Below are 13,009 nucleotides of genomic sequence, written 5' to 3'. Positions count from 1 at the left end.
TATTTAGCTTAATGCACACACACATCACTCCATATGAATGATGAAATTTCTGTGGTGGTCTATGTTATTTTAGATCAACAGTCATTGTGTCACTTTTGCACAAATTCTGAGGACAAGTTCTAGTTACACGTTCTGATGATTAAGTTCTGACGTTCATAACTAAGAACTTGTATGAGTATTTACTAAGATAGATATTCCTTGTTCGAGTTAAGACATTATGTTCTGATGACTGTTAAGTTCTGGTATAGGTCTAAGTTCTGATTTTTCAGTCTAACCCTTTACTTGACTTATCTGTGAGTAAAATTTGGTAACAGTCTCAGATTAATTTCGAAATGTTGAAGTGGAAGATTAATAGTCTATGGTTAAAACATAATGGCACTCGTCCTTGAACAGATCACTCTTGTTACATGTGCACATTCCTTTTCCAATGACTGTTATTCTTTTTCAAGGTCTAGAGAGACGAGGTAGAATTAATTCTACCTGTCTGCATTCAATATTTTTGTGTCTCTTGGCATTCTCTTGCCTATATATGCAACCACTTCACATCAGTCTTTCCATCACATTCTTCTCACACACTTATCCTCCTTCTTCTGTCAAAAACACAATGGTTCGATACAACATGTTTTTGAACACACAAACCTTCATAATGGAGCTCAGTTGTGCCGAGTGGCAGCAGGAGTGGCATATAACAGCCATTCTTGAGGAGATCTGGGACTCTGTCCCACAGGAGGTGCTGGCTCACCTTCTATTCTTCGAGATGGATTACCATCGCCATCTGGAGCGCCTGGAGGAGGAAAGGCGGGAAGCTATCCGTCAGCAAGAGCGAATCATTCGACTCGCTATCTTGTTTGTCGAAGATAGGAAGAGGAGGATGACTTAATCTCGTCTTCTTCCTGTTCTTCTTCATCCTCAGCTTTGTCAGGCTTCTTAGCTAGGACTAAAGCTGTTGACGTTAGGATTAGAAGCTTAGGGAAAATCTTGTATTGATGTAATTTCTATTTCATATATGTATTGACTTGATATATTAATGAAAACTGTTTTTACTTCAAGATTTTGTCTCTGAGTTATTTTATCTGTGTTGTTAAATCCTGCTTGATATTCTGATGACCATTTAAATTTTGTCTTTATTTAAGTTCTGATTCTTTGTCAGCACTTATTCATCGAAATTATCTCGGTCATTTTTAACATGATTCATTTTCAGAATATTACTGTTGCAGTGAAAAACAATTCAATCAGTGCTAACGGTTTCAATTTTGAATTAAACCTGTGTCTCTTGATAACTGAAATGGTTTTTCCTTGAATCAAGGCAACTGGATAAGTAATCATTCCTGTTTTCTCGAGCCCAGTAACTATCCGTTATTACTGCATGTCTGACAGGTGTCCAACGGTAACATTCTTTTTTAGAGTATAAGAACAACAGAGAGAAGATTTCTTTAATCTTTTACTTTCTTTATACTTTATCTCTCTTCTTACTTTTACTCTCTTTCTCATTCTTTCTCACGTTGGTTTTTCATACAGACATTATCTCACACACCTAACAGGCATACTTGAATTTCAATATTTTTTCACATGGCACCAAAGGATTTAATCATTGATGGAGCAAAGTTTGTTCCAAACAACTATGCTGCAATTCTTGATCATGCTGAAGCTCCATCTGAATTGCATTTTGTGCAAGATCTTCTTGCACATAGTGAGGTTGGGTACGCCTTAACTCAGCCTGAATTATTTTCAAGTCAACAAGTTCTGCGGTTCTGGAGGACTGGAGTTTATGATGATGGTGGTAAACGAGGAACTCCCAGTATTATCTTCCAAGTGGGTGATTCTTCCTATGTAGTCACTCCTGGTACAGTACGAAGAGCATTACATCTTCCAGAAGATTGTACCTTCTCTATACCAGAGGAATCAGAACTTCGGGGGTTAATGACTGATTTGGGATATGAAAAGAGTCTGACGAAACTTGGACAGTTGAAACGGGCTAATATCAGAAGAGAATGGAGTTTCTTCTTCGATTGCATCACCAAGGCTTTTGGCAACAAGTGTTCAAATTTTGATGCCATCCCAATTCTGAGTCAACACATCGGGTATGCTATTATCCATCAAACTCATTTTGATTTTGCAACTGGAATAATTGGTTTTATTGGGGATAGGATGACAGAGGATCGAGATGTTGTTTATTTTGCTAGATTCTGTCAACTTATTTATACGTATTGTACTGCTGAACCCCAGTTAGTCAGCACTCAAACCCCACCTTTTAAGGTTGCAAAAAGGTACTTTAACGACCTGATAAATGCTGACACAAAGAAATCAATGGTGAGACAATTACAGATTCCTCAGTCTGTGAAACAGATTCTGGTAAATGCTGATCCTGCTACTTACAAATCTGTTTACTCAAATGTTCAACCAACTCACCATAACCAAAATCCATCAACCTCAGTCCCTACCTCTCATTCTACTCAACCTACCCTCAGAACTTATCTCAAATCCTATCTCTCCACTTCACAGACTGCTCAACCTTCTTCTTCAGCACCTACTGTGAAGCCTACATCCTCTAAGCCAAAGAGAACAAAGACTGTTCCTCAAACATCTCAGAAGAAGAGGAGGATTCCTTTGAGAGATGAATCAGATTCTGAGGATCAGATTCCCTCTTCAGAACCTATGATAGATGAAGCTGAGAAGGCAACTTCTCAGAAGGATTCTGCAATTGGGGGTTCTAGGCTTCTCAAGAGGCTTAGACGTATGACGGTTCCTGCAACTCCCAAGGAATCCAAATCAACAAGGAAGTACAAGAAACAGAGGGCACAGAGGCCAGTTTCAGATGATGAGGAGGAAGCAGCTAAGGAAGGGGATCAGGAATCTCTGATCTCACAAGACAAGGAATTTGCTCCAGTCACTTCTTCTCCATCAACTCCATCTCAGGAACCTGTATCTGACAAGGCTAATTCACCTTCTATATCTCTTGTTGATCCAGGCACAAGTGCTGAAATTGATATTCAGAACTTGGTTGTGCCTGAAATACTTTTCTTAGAAGCTCCAACAGCAAATAATCCTTCCACAACACCTGTTACTGATGCTGTTCAAACTCCTGAGTTATCACTAACACCTTCTCTGCATCAAGATGATGATCATATTTTAGGTGAGCATCAGGATATGGCTGTTGATCAGAACTTAGTATCAGATCAGCAATTAGAGGATGTTGAAGCCTCCATTGCTACTCATACAGTTGTCTTATCAGAAGATACTGATTCTTTAAGTTCTGATGCTGCAAATGTTGGAGATACTGGTGAAGCTGCTACAACTGTAGATGCTGATGAAGCAGGTCCTTCAGGACATACTCCTCCACTGACTCTTCCTAAGTCTGAACTGCTAAAGGAGTTTGTTATCAGGGATGCACCAGTACCTTGGAGTGAAACTCCTGCAGGTCAGGAGTGGACTAAGGAATGGAACTCAGTTTCATGTGTTCCAAATGCTTTACATCTTGCTGAGCACTTGACTAAAGCTGATGAAATGTTACATTCTGATGATTTTAAAATCCAGCTTAGAGTCACTGCATTGAGTACTAAACATCTACAAGGTCTTCATTCCAACACTCATGCAGAGCTACACAAGATTCAGGAGAACTTTATTAAACAGGAACAAGTTTGGAAACTTGATAAGAAAAAGTTCTTCCAACCTACCATTGATAGGGTTGCTTATATTGAGAAAACTCAAGAGAAGCAACAAGCTCAGATTGATCAAATTCTGACAAATCAAGCTTCTCAGCAATCGCAACTTACTGAAATCCAGACCTCAGTGGAACTACTTATCTCTCTTTTATTACCTGCTGATGCCAAAAAGGGGGAGAAGGTAATTAAGTCCAAATGCAAAACCAACAAGTCACTGCAAGGAAAGGATGATGGAAAAGATGACCAAGGAAACTCTGGAATGGGTAGTGGTCATAGTCAAGGTAGAAGGTTTACATCAAGACAAGCTAGTCACAGAACAAGTTCTGATACTGGGAAAAGAATAAGTTCTGCTGCTGGTAAAAGGATAAGTTCTGATGAACTTCTAGATCTTGATGAGGAAATGTCAAGACAGTTATTTCTTCAAGAAAATCCAGGGATGGACTTGGAAAGTTTAAAGGAAGAAGAAGCCAGACTTAAATCAGAGAAAGTCACATCTAAATCTGAAGCTTCTGGTAAAAAGTTACTTCCAAAACCTAAAGGCATTGTGATCAAAGAAAGGATACATACTGAAGAAACTTTGGCTAGATCACAACCACAGATAGATCCAAGATCCAAGGGTAAAGAAAAGGTTGGTAAACCTATCAAGCCTTATGTACCTCCTGATGAAGAAGAAATTACTGATGGAAAAGATAATCTTGCTCTGACTTCAAGAAAAGTTCTTAAAACAACCTCTGACATGGCTCAAGTTGTTCAGAGTCAAGAAATTGTAAGTTCTGATATTCAGAAGAAGCAAGTAACCTCTGACAGTGCTCAAGTTAACTTGATATCAGAAAATAAATCTAAAACACTCCTACCAGGATTCACTAAAGCAAAACAGACTCAATCTTTGAAGGCTACTTCAAGTGGTTTTGAAGCAAGAGTAGTTACTGGAAAGGAAGCTAGAGATAAAACTGGATTGGGAAGTGCTGATGAAAGAAGAGTACACAACACTACCGATGATCCAACTTCCTTGAGTGAACCAGGTATTGGAGAAACTCCTGAGAGATTGAATCAACTAGAATCTGTACAGATGGTTTACCATACCTACTTGAAAGAATACATCATGTTGTATTTCATGACAGATGGTAGGGTTTATCATATAAGACAAAATGCCATTCCATTGAAGTATTTTGAAGAATTGGAGCATGTATTATTCTTACTTCAAGTGGATGACAGAATAACAGAGACTGCTGCAAACTACTTAAAGGAACAGATTCAGAGACAGAAAAGACTTTATTCTGTTAAGTCTGACAGCAGATATGTTCCAAAGTACAGAAATCACAATGGTGATATTGTTGATATGAAGCCTAATACTGCACAGATCAGAACATATCTTGGTATTAAGGGGCTTGAATTCAATCTAGAGTCTAACAAAGCTTATGTCATAAGACTAGATCGGGAGTTGAGAAAAGCAAAGATTAATGATCTCAGAGCTGCAATATTTCAAACTGGTGAAGATACTGCAGAGCTTAAAGATGTCAAACGGAGAATGATTGATGAACTCAGATATGCTGAGAAATGTTTGTTGAAGAATTATCTCAGAACAACTCCTGACATCAGAGAGATCAGAAAATGATGAAGCCAAGTCGAAGATCTACAACTGCTTAAATTCTGATATTTATACAGATTGAAGTTGTTATCAGAAGTTGAATTGGTAAAAACTTTAAGGACTGTAAGTTGTAGTTATCTTGTCTATTTCTCATGCATTTGTACTTAATGTTTTTGACATCATCATATATATGTTAAACTTGTATATTTTGTTAATTTACAAGTTGGGGGAGATTGTTAGATATATTTGATAATGTCATGGCTAATATGTTTTATGTTTAGATTTCAGATCTTATTTGAACAGAACAAATCAGTACTTAACTGATCAGTACTTATACTGGAAGTCAGAACTTAAGGGATATCAGTACTTATGTTATCAGGAGATAGATATCAGAACTTAAGTGCTGAAGGACGATCAGATAAGGACAGTAGCTGATTAAAGTTAAGAAGATCAAGATAAACATAAGAAGAGATATGCATGAAGAAGGAATTCCGTGAAGAATGGAATACTTGGAATAGAAGATATCTGATTGATATATTTTAGGAAGCAGAATTATATTCCATATCAATTAGCGATTATCTTGTAACTGTGTAGTATATAAACACAGACATAGGGTTTACACTATAAGTGTTATCATTATCGAGAATATTATTTATTATAACCCTAGCAGCTCTCGTGATATTTTGTTCATCACTGAGAGATAACAGTTCCAGATTGTAACAGAGTTTATTGTTTAAATAAAGTTTGTTTTCTGTTACATAAGTTCTTGAAGTTTGATTTGATTGTAATAAACACTGTATTCACCCCCTCTACAGTGAAAGTGTGACCTAACAAAGACAATTATCCGTCGGGTTAAAAATAATCCAGAAAAGTAATTAATTTTTACCAAGCTATTATATTTCGATGGATGATCAAACTCGATGGATAATGAACATCCGTCGAGATGAAAATTTTGACTTAGCCAAATTTTCATTTAAAACAGAAAAATTAATTAAGTTTCTGGCTGCATTACAACTTGCAAAATTATTAGAAATAATTTAAGAATAATTAAGTATACCTAACTCACTTACCAACCTAGTAAAGGTGGATTCATCAAGTGGCTTGGTAAAGATATCTGCAAGTTGCTTTTCACTTGGAACAAAATGAAGTTCCACAGTACCATTCATCACATGTTCCCTAATGAAGCGGTACTTGATGTCTATGTGCTTTGTTCTTGAATGTTGCACTGGATTTTCAGTGATGACAATTGCACTTGTGTTATCACAGAAAATAGGAATTTTGTCCACTTGTAGACCATAGTCCAACAGTTGGTTTTTCATCCATAGAATCTGTGCACAGCAACTACCAGCAGCAATATACTCAGCTTTAGCTGTAGAAGTAGAAATTAAATTTTGCTTTTTACTGAACCAGGATACTAGCTTGTTTCCTAGAAATTGACAGGTTCATGTTGCACTTTTTCTATCTATTTTACAACCTGCATAATCTGTATTTGAATAACCAGTTAGATCAAAACCAGAATCTCTAGGGTACCAAATGCCAAGTTTTGGTGTGCCTTTGAGATATATGAAAATTCTCTTAATAGCTACTAAGTGAGATTCTCTAGAATCAACCTGAAATCTAGCACAAAGACAAGTAGCAAACATTATGTCTGGCCTACTAGCTGTTAAGTACAGTGTGAGCCAACCATGCCTCTATAGGTTGAAATATCCACGGACTTTTCAGTAGTGTTTAATTCAAGTTTAGTTGCAGTGGCCAAGGGAGTTTTTGAGATGTGCAATCCATTAGATCAAACTTCTTTAAAAGATCATAGATATATTTGGTTTGACTAATGAACATTCCATCACTAACTTGCCTAACTTGTAAACCAAGAAAGTAAGTTAGTTCTCCCATCATGCTCATTTCATACTTACTTTGCATCAATTTGGCAAACTTTTTGCAAAGTTTTTAATCTGTAGATCCAAATATAATATCATCTACATAAATTTGAACAAGTATACTAGAGCCATTAACATTCCTAAAGAATAAAGCTTTGTCAACAGTACATCTTGTAAAGTGATTTTCTAAGAGAAACTTTGACAAAGTATCATACCAGGCTCTAGGTGCTTGCTTCAATCCATAAAGTGCTTTCAAAAGATAGTATATATATTCTGGAAAATTTGGATCTTCAAAACCAGGAGGCTGACTGACATAGACTTCCTCCTCCAAATCTCCATTCAGAAAGGCACTTTTGACATCCATTTGATAGACTTTAAAATTGGCATGGGCTGCATAGGCTAAGAAAATTCTGATGGCTTCAAGTCTTGCAAGAGGAGCAAAAGTTTCATCAAAATCTATTCCTTCTTATTGATAGTAGCCTTTAGCAACCAATCCAACTTTGTTCCTGACCACTATGCCATTTTCATCCATCTTGTTTCTGAATACCCACTTGGTGTCAATTGGATTCTTTCCTTTAGGCTTGGGTACCAGCTTCCATACGTTCCTTTCAAATTGGTTTAGCTCTTTCTGCATAGCTAAAACCCAATCAGGATCCAACAGAGCTTTTCCTACCTTCTTTGGTTCTTCCTGAGAAAGAAAGCTGCTATACAGACATTCTTCTTGAGTTGCTTTCCTTGTTTGAACTCTAGAAGATGCATCACCAATAATGAGCTCAAAAGGGTGATCTCTAGTCCATTTTCTCTGTTGTGGTAGATTAGCTCTAGATGAAGAGGCCTCATCATTGTCTTGATGTGTGAATAAGTTTTGATTAGAAGAAACTTCCCCTGAGTTTGTGAATCTTTGATTTGAAGAAGGAGTTCTTTCTGTAAGTGATCTGTTTTGACTCTCAGTTTCTCTCATTGTTCTGACGGATGATGCACTATGTATCTCGACGGATGAAGCTGATTGTCTACCGACGGATGATGCATTATGCAACTCGACAGATGCTAAATTTTGAGCATCATTGGAGATGGTCTTTTCTGTATTATCCTTAGCCATTATTTCTTGATCACTTTCATCATCACTGTCATCACAAACAATCTCAACATTATCAAATTCAAGGCTTTCATGGAAATCTCCATCTTGCAGTCCTTCAATCTTTTTATCATCAAACACAACATGTACAGATTCCATAACAATGTTAGTTCTTAGATTATAGACTCTATATGCTTTTCCAACAGCATATCCAACAAAAATTCTTTCATCTGCTTTGGAATTAAACTTTATATGTTGGTCAGTTTGATTCCTTATAATATAGCATTTATAACCAAAGACATGTAAGAAATTTAGAGTTGGCTTCCTATTCTTGAACAATTGGTAGGGTGTCATGCATTTTGCTTGATTAACCAAAGAAATATTATGAGTGTAGCATGCAGTATTCATAGCTTCATCTCAAAAATATGTTGGTAACTTTGATTCTTCTAGCACTGTTCTTGCAGCATCAACAAGAGATCTGTTTTTCCTTTCCACCACTCCATTTTGTTATATAATTCTAGCTGCAAAAAACTCATGCATAATCCCATTCTCTTCATAAAATGATCTCATCACAAAATTCTTGAACTCGGTTCCATTTTCACTCCTGATTCTTCTTACTTTGAGGTCAGGATGATTGTTGACTTGCCTTATGTGATTGATGATGATTTCACTAGCTTCATCTTTGAATTTTAAAAAATATGTCCAAGAGAACTTTGTGAAATCATCTACAATTACTAGGCAATATCTTTTCCTAGAGATAGACAACACATTGATTGGGCAAAACAAATCCAAGTGTAACAGTTCCAAAGGTTCTTCAATTGTTGAATCAAACTTCTTTCTGAATGATGCTTTAATCTGCTTTCCCTTTTGGCAGGCATGACGCAGTCCATCCTTAGAAAACTCTACTTGAGGAATGCCTCTAACCAGTTCTTTCTTGACAAGCTCATTCATGGTCTTGATGTTTAGATAGGATAGCTTCTTGTGCCACAGCCAACTTTCATCTTGACTTGCTTTACTGAGAAGGCAAGTAATAGATTCTGCATTTGATGAGTTGAAATCAGCTAAGTACACATTTCCTTTTCTCACCCCAGTGAGAACCACTTTGTTGCTTCTCTTGTTGGTCACAACACAGGCTTCAGAATTGAAAGTGACTGAGTTGCCCTTATCACAAAACTCGCTGATACTCAACAGATTATGCTTGAGTCCATCCACTAGGACAATCTCTTCAATGATAACATTATCCTTTAAAATTAAGCCATATCCCACTGTATAACCCTTGCTGTCATCTCCAAAAGTGATACTTGGGCTAGCTCTTTCCTTGAACTCAGTGAGCAGGGTAGAATCTTGTTGAGTGACATTTATGACACTTTATAATGCTCTATTAAGCTTTGAATTGATGCATTTGTACTCAAGTTGTTAGTGTTTTAATGTGTTTTCTAGTGTTTTGCATTTCAGGCATTATCTAGGTAATCAGGTGAATTAGCATTGTTTTGATCCTAATTTGGTGTTAAGGTGGTGTTGGAATAAAAGCTCATGGAAAGCCGGTTCGAAGTAGCAAAGAAAAGAAGAAATCAGAAGTTTTTTCCAGAAGTACGGTACGCCCGCTGATAAGTGGATTTTATATCCACTTAGAACGCTTTATTACAAGCTTAAATTGGTGTTTTGGACTCAAGTTGTTGGTATTTTGATGTGTTTTTGTGTTATTGCATTTCAGGTATGAATTAAATGAAGAAAGAAGCTTTTAAAGGAAATATGATGAAAATTGTTCAGATTTGGAAGCCAATGCCATTGTCAAGTTTAGAAAATCTCGTTAGCTTCGCGTGGGCAGTTGAATCGCCTAATTCTGACGAGTAGAACTCAAGTTATGGACAAAATAAGATTCATCAGAATTTTCCAGAAAGGTTGCAGGCGTCCACCTGTTGGTGCCACGCGGCCGCCTGCTAGGAGGCGCCCGCCTGGTGTGCCACGCGCGCTGATGCGCTGATGACTTCGCTAATTTCGCTGAAAAAGCCTTTTTTAAGTGAAATTTGACGATTTTAAGGGTCCAGGTCCAATATGGGCTTATATATACTAAAAAAAAAGGTTTTCATCATTCGGGAAGATTGGGATACCAAGGAGAAGACCTGGAAGCACAAAACAACTCCGAAAAAATAAGATCTTGTTTTCAACTATGATTCTTTGAATTAGTTATAACTTTGGATGCTCGTTTTCGTTCTTGTTGAACCTAGATCTCGTTTATTCGTACTTTAATTATTATTCAGTTTATTAAGACCTTGTTTTATACCATGCTTTCATTGGAACCCATGGTGATGATGAGTTCGATTATGAACTAATCGTTATCATGGGATTCTAGCGGATTTACTTATGGATTTCAATAATTAATTTGTTTCGATATCTTGGTGTGTGGTGATTGATTGATATTCTAGTATTGGTTGTGCTTATTCGTCTTATGTGCGTAGCTAACATATAAGATAGCGTATTAATCTCTATTGAAATGACAGTGAATATAGAGGTTTAGAACTTGCCATGCTACCATAGGTTCATGTATTTGTTATGCATGATTCGGAGGTAATTTTAACCATCTTACTTGCCTTATGTAATCACGATAGATAACTTGCGCATTAAACCGTTATGTTTTCAATTCTTATAGACATATAAGGACTAAGCATAATTGGTGTATATTCAACTTCTATCTCTTTTGTGGATGCTTGGTAGTAGGGTATTCGTACAACGAAAGTTGGCGTTTACTAGTTTCGTGTGATCTGATTAGTGTCATCACCATTACATGCTAAGCTTAAGAACAATAAGGATATTGAATGAAGTATTTAATGAAGTTAGAATCTCATGTTTGTCATATATAGTAATTCAACCTCAATTATCTTAGTTAATGTTATTTAGGATAATCTCTTAGTTTAATAAAAACCCAATTTGTTATTTGTCTTAGCATTGAGCGTTAACCATACATTGTTGCATAGGTGCATAAATTGAACTTAACATAAACCAGTCTCTGTGGGAACGAATCTGATTTATATCTTATACTACTTGTGAACGCGTATACTTGCGTGAATTTTAGCGCGTGTTTTGCCCCTAACAAGTTTTTGGCGCCACTGCCGGGGACTCGGTGTTAATTTTTAGTTTATGTGCTTGTCATCAATGGTCGTTAAAGTTCACTGACTCGGATTCTTTTACTTTCACGGTTTATTTGTTTGTGTTTCAGGTACTCATTACAATGGGAGATCCATCAGCACGAACGAAAGCCTTGATGGATTTTTCTCAACCCAAGATCAATGACATTCAATCTAGCATTTTCGGGCCAGCTATAACAGCTAATACCTTTGAGATCAAGACTGGCATAATTTAATGGGTACAGACTTCAGTCCGGTTTGGGGGTTCTCCAATGGAAGATCCCAATACGCATATTAGGGATTTCATAGAGATCTGCGACACCTTCAGGTTCAATGGTTACACTCTCTACTAGATGGTTCGATTACTACTTGGGAAGATCTTGCTCAGAAGTTTCTTACTGAATTCTTCCCTATGGCGAAGACAACTGCAATTAGGAATGCTCTTACTCAATTTGCACAACAATCAGGAGAATCTTTATATGAAGCTTAGGAGCGCTACAAGGAGATGCTTAGGAAGTGTCCTCATCATGGAATGCATTATTGGATGATCATCAATTGTTTTTACAATGGGTTGGGAGCACAGTCCAGACCCATGCTCGATGCAGCATCAGGTGGAGCATTATAGGCAAAGAGCTATTAGGAAGCTTATGATCTAATTGAACTGATGGTTGTTAATGAATATTAGTATCCAACCCAGAGATGTCCACAGGGCAAGGTAGCAGGAGTTCTTGAAGTAGATATAGTTACGGCTATCACTGCTCAACTAAAGGCGTTGTCTATGAAGATCGATTCTCTGGCTAACTTGGGTGTTAATCAGATAACCAGTGTTTGTGAGCTATGTGCAGGTTCGCATGTGACGGAGCAATGCGCTATATCTAGTGACTCAGCTCAGTTTGTGAGCAACTTTTAGAGATTACAGCAACCAGTTCCAGACACTTATCATCCTGACAACTGGAATCATCCTAACTTCAGCTGGAGCAACAATCAGAATACGATGCAACAGCCATTCCAGCAGTTTGGAAAAAAACAATTCAACCCTCCTGGTTTTCAGCAACAATTTGTACCAAGACAACAACTCCAACTTCAACAACAAACTCATGATGCAGGCCTATCTTCGAATGAAAAATCTGAATTAGAGGAGTTAAGGCTTATATGCAAAAACCAGGCTCTTATATGCCAAAGCCAGGCTGTTTCTATCAAGACTCTGGAGAACCAAATAGGGAAAATTGCAAATGCCTTATTGAATCGACCACCAGGAACGCTTCCTAGTGATACAGAAACAAATCCAGGAAAGAGGGAAGTTGAAGAACAGCTGAACGGCATCACCTTAAGGTCTGGAAAGGTCGCAAGCCCCCAAATTCAGCAAGACGAAGAGACTGAAAAATCTCAAGTTTTAGAAAATACAGTGGTGGCTGAAGAAGAAGTGCAGAAGGAAGCAGAGGTGGAACCAAGGAAGACTACTGTGGAACACACTCCTCCTGAGGGTAATACAGGGGAGAAATAAATCTATCATCCACCTCCTTTTCCTAAGAGGCTGTAGAAGAAAAAGTTGGATAAGCAGTTTGAGAAGTTTTTGGAGGTGTTCAAGAAACTTTATATCAACATACCTTTCGCTGAAGCTCTTGAACAGATGCCTAGCTATGCGAGGTTTATGAAAGGTATTCTCTCTCGGAAAGTGAAGCTCG

The 13,009-nt window shown here is 37.4% G+C and overlaps 1 non-coding gene across 1 annotated transcript; it reads right to left on the bottom strand.

Annotated features, from left to right (window-relative positions):
- Positions 1 to 11,751: 11,751 nt before the first annotated feature.
- Positions 11,752 to 11,858, bottom strand: LOC141723112 (small nucleolar RNA R71). The gene has a single exon (XR_012576104.1). It is a non-coding gene; the product is annotated as a small nucleolar RNA R71 (small nucleolar RNA).
- Between the last annotated feature and the right edge of the window lie 1,151 nt (positions 11,859 to 13,009).

This window comes from Apium graveolens, chromosome 4 (assembly GCF_009905375.1).
Source record: "Apium graveolens cultivar Ventura chromosome 4, ASM990537v1, whole genome shotgun sequence".
NCBI classification, from domain to species: Eukaryota; Viridiplantae; Streptophyta; class Magnoliopsida; order Apiales; family Apiaceae; genus Apium; species Apium graveolens.
Note: the sequence above shows the minus strand (reverse complement) of the source record. Positions and strands in the feature narration are given on the sequence as shown.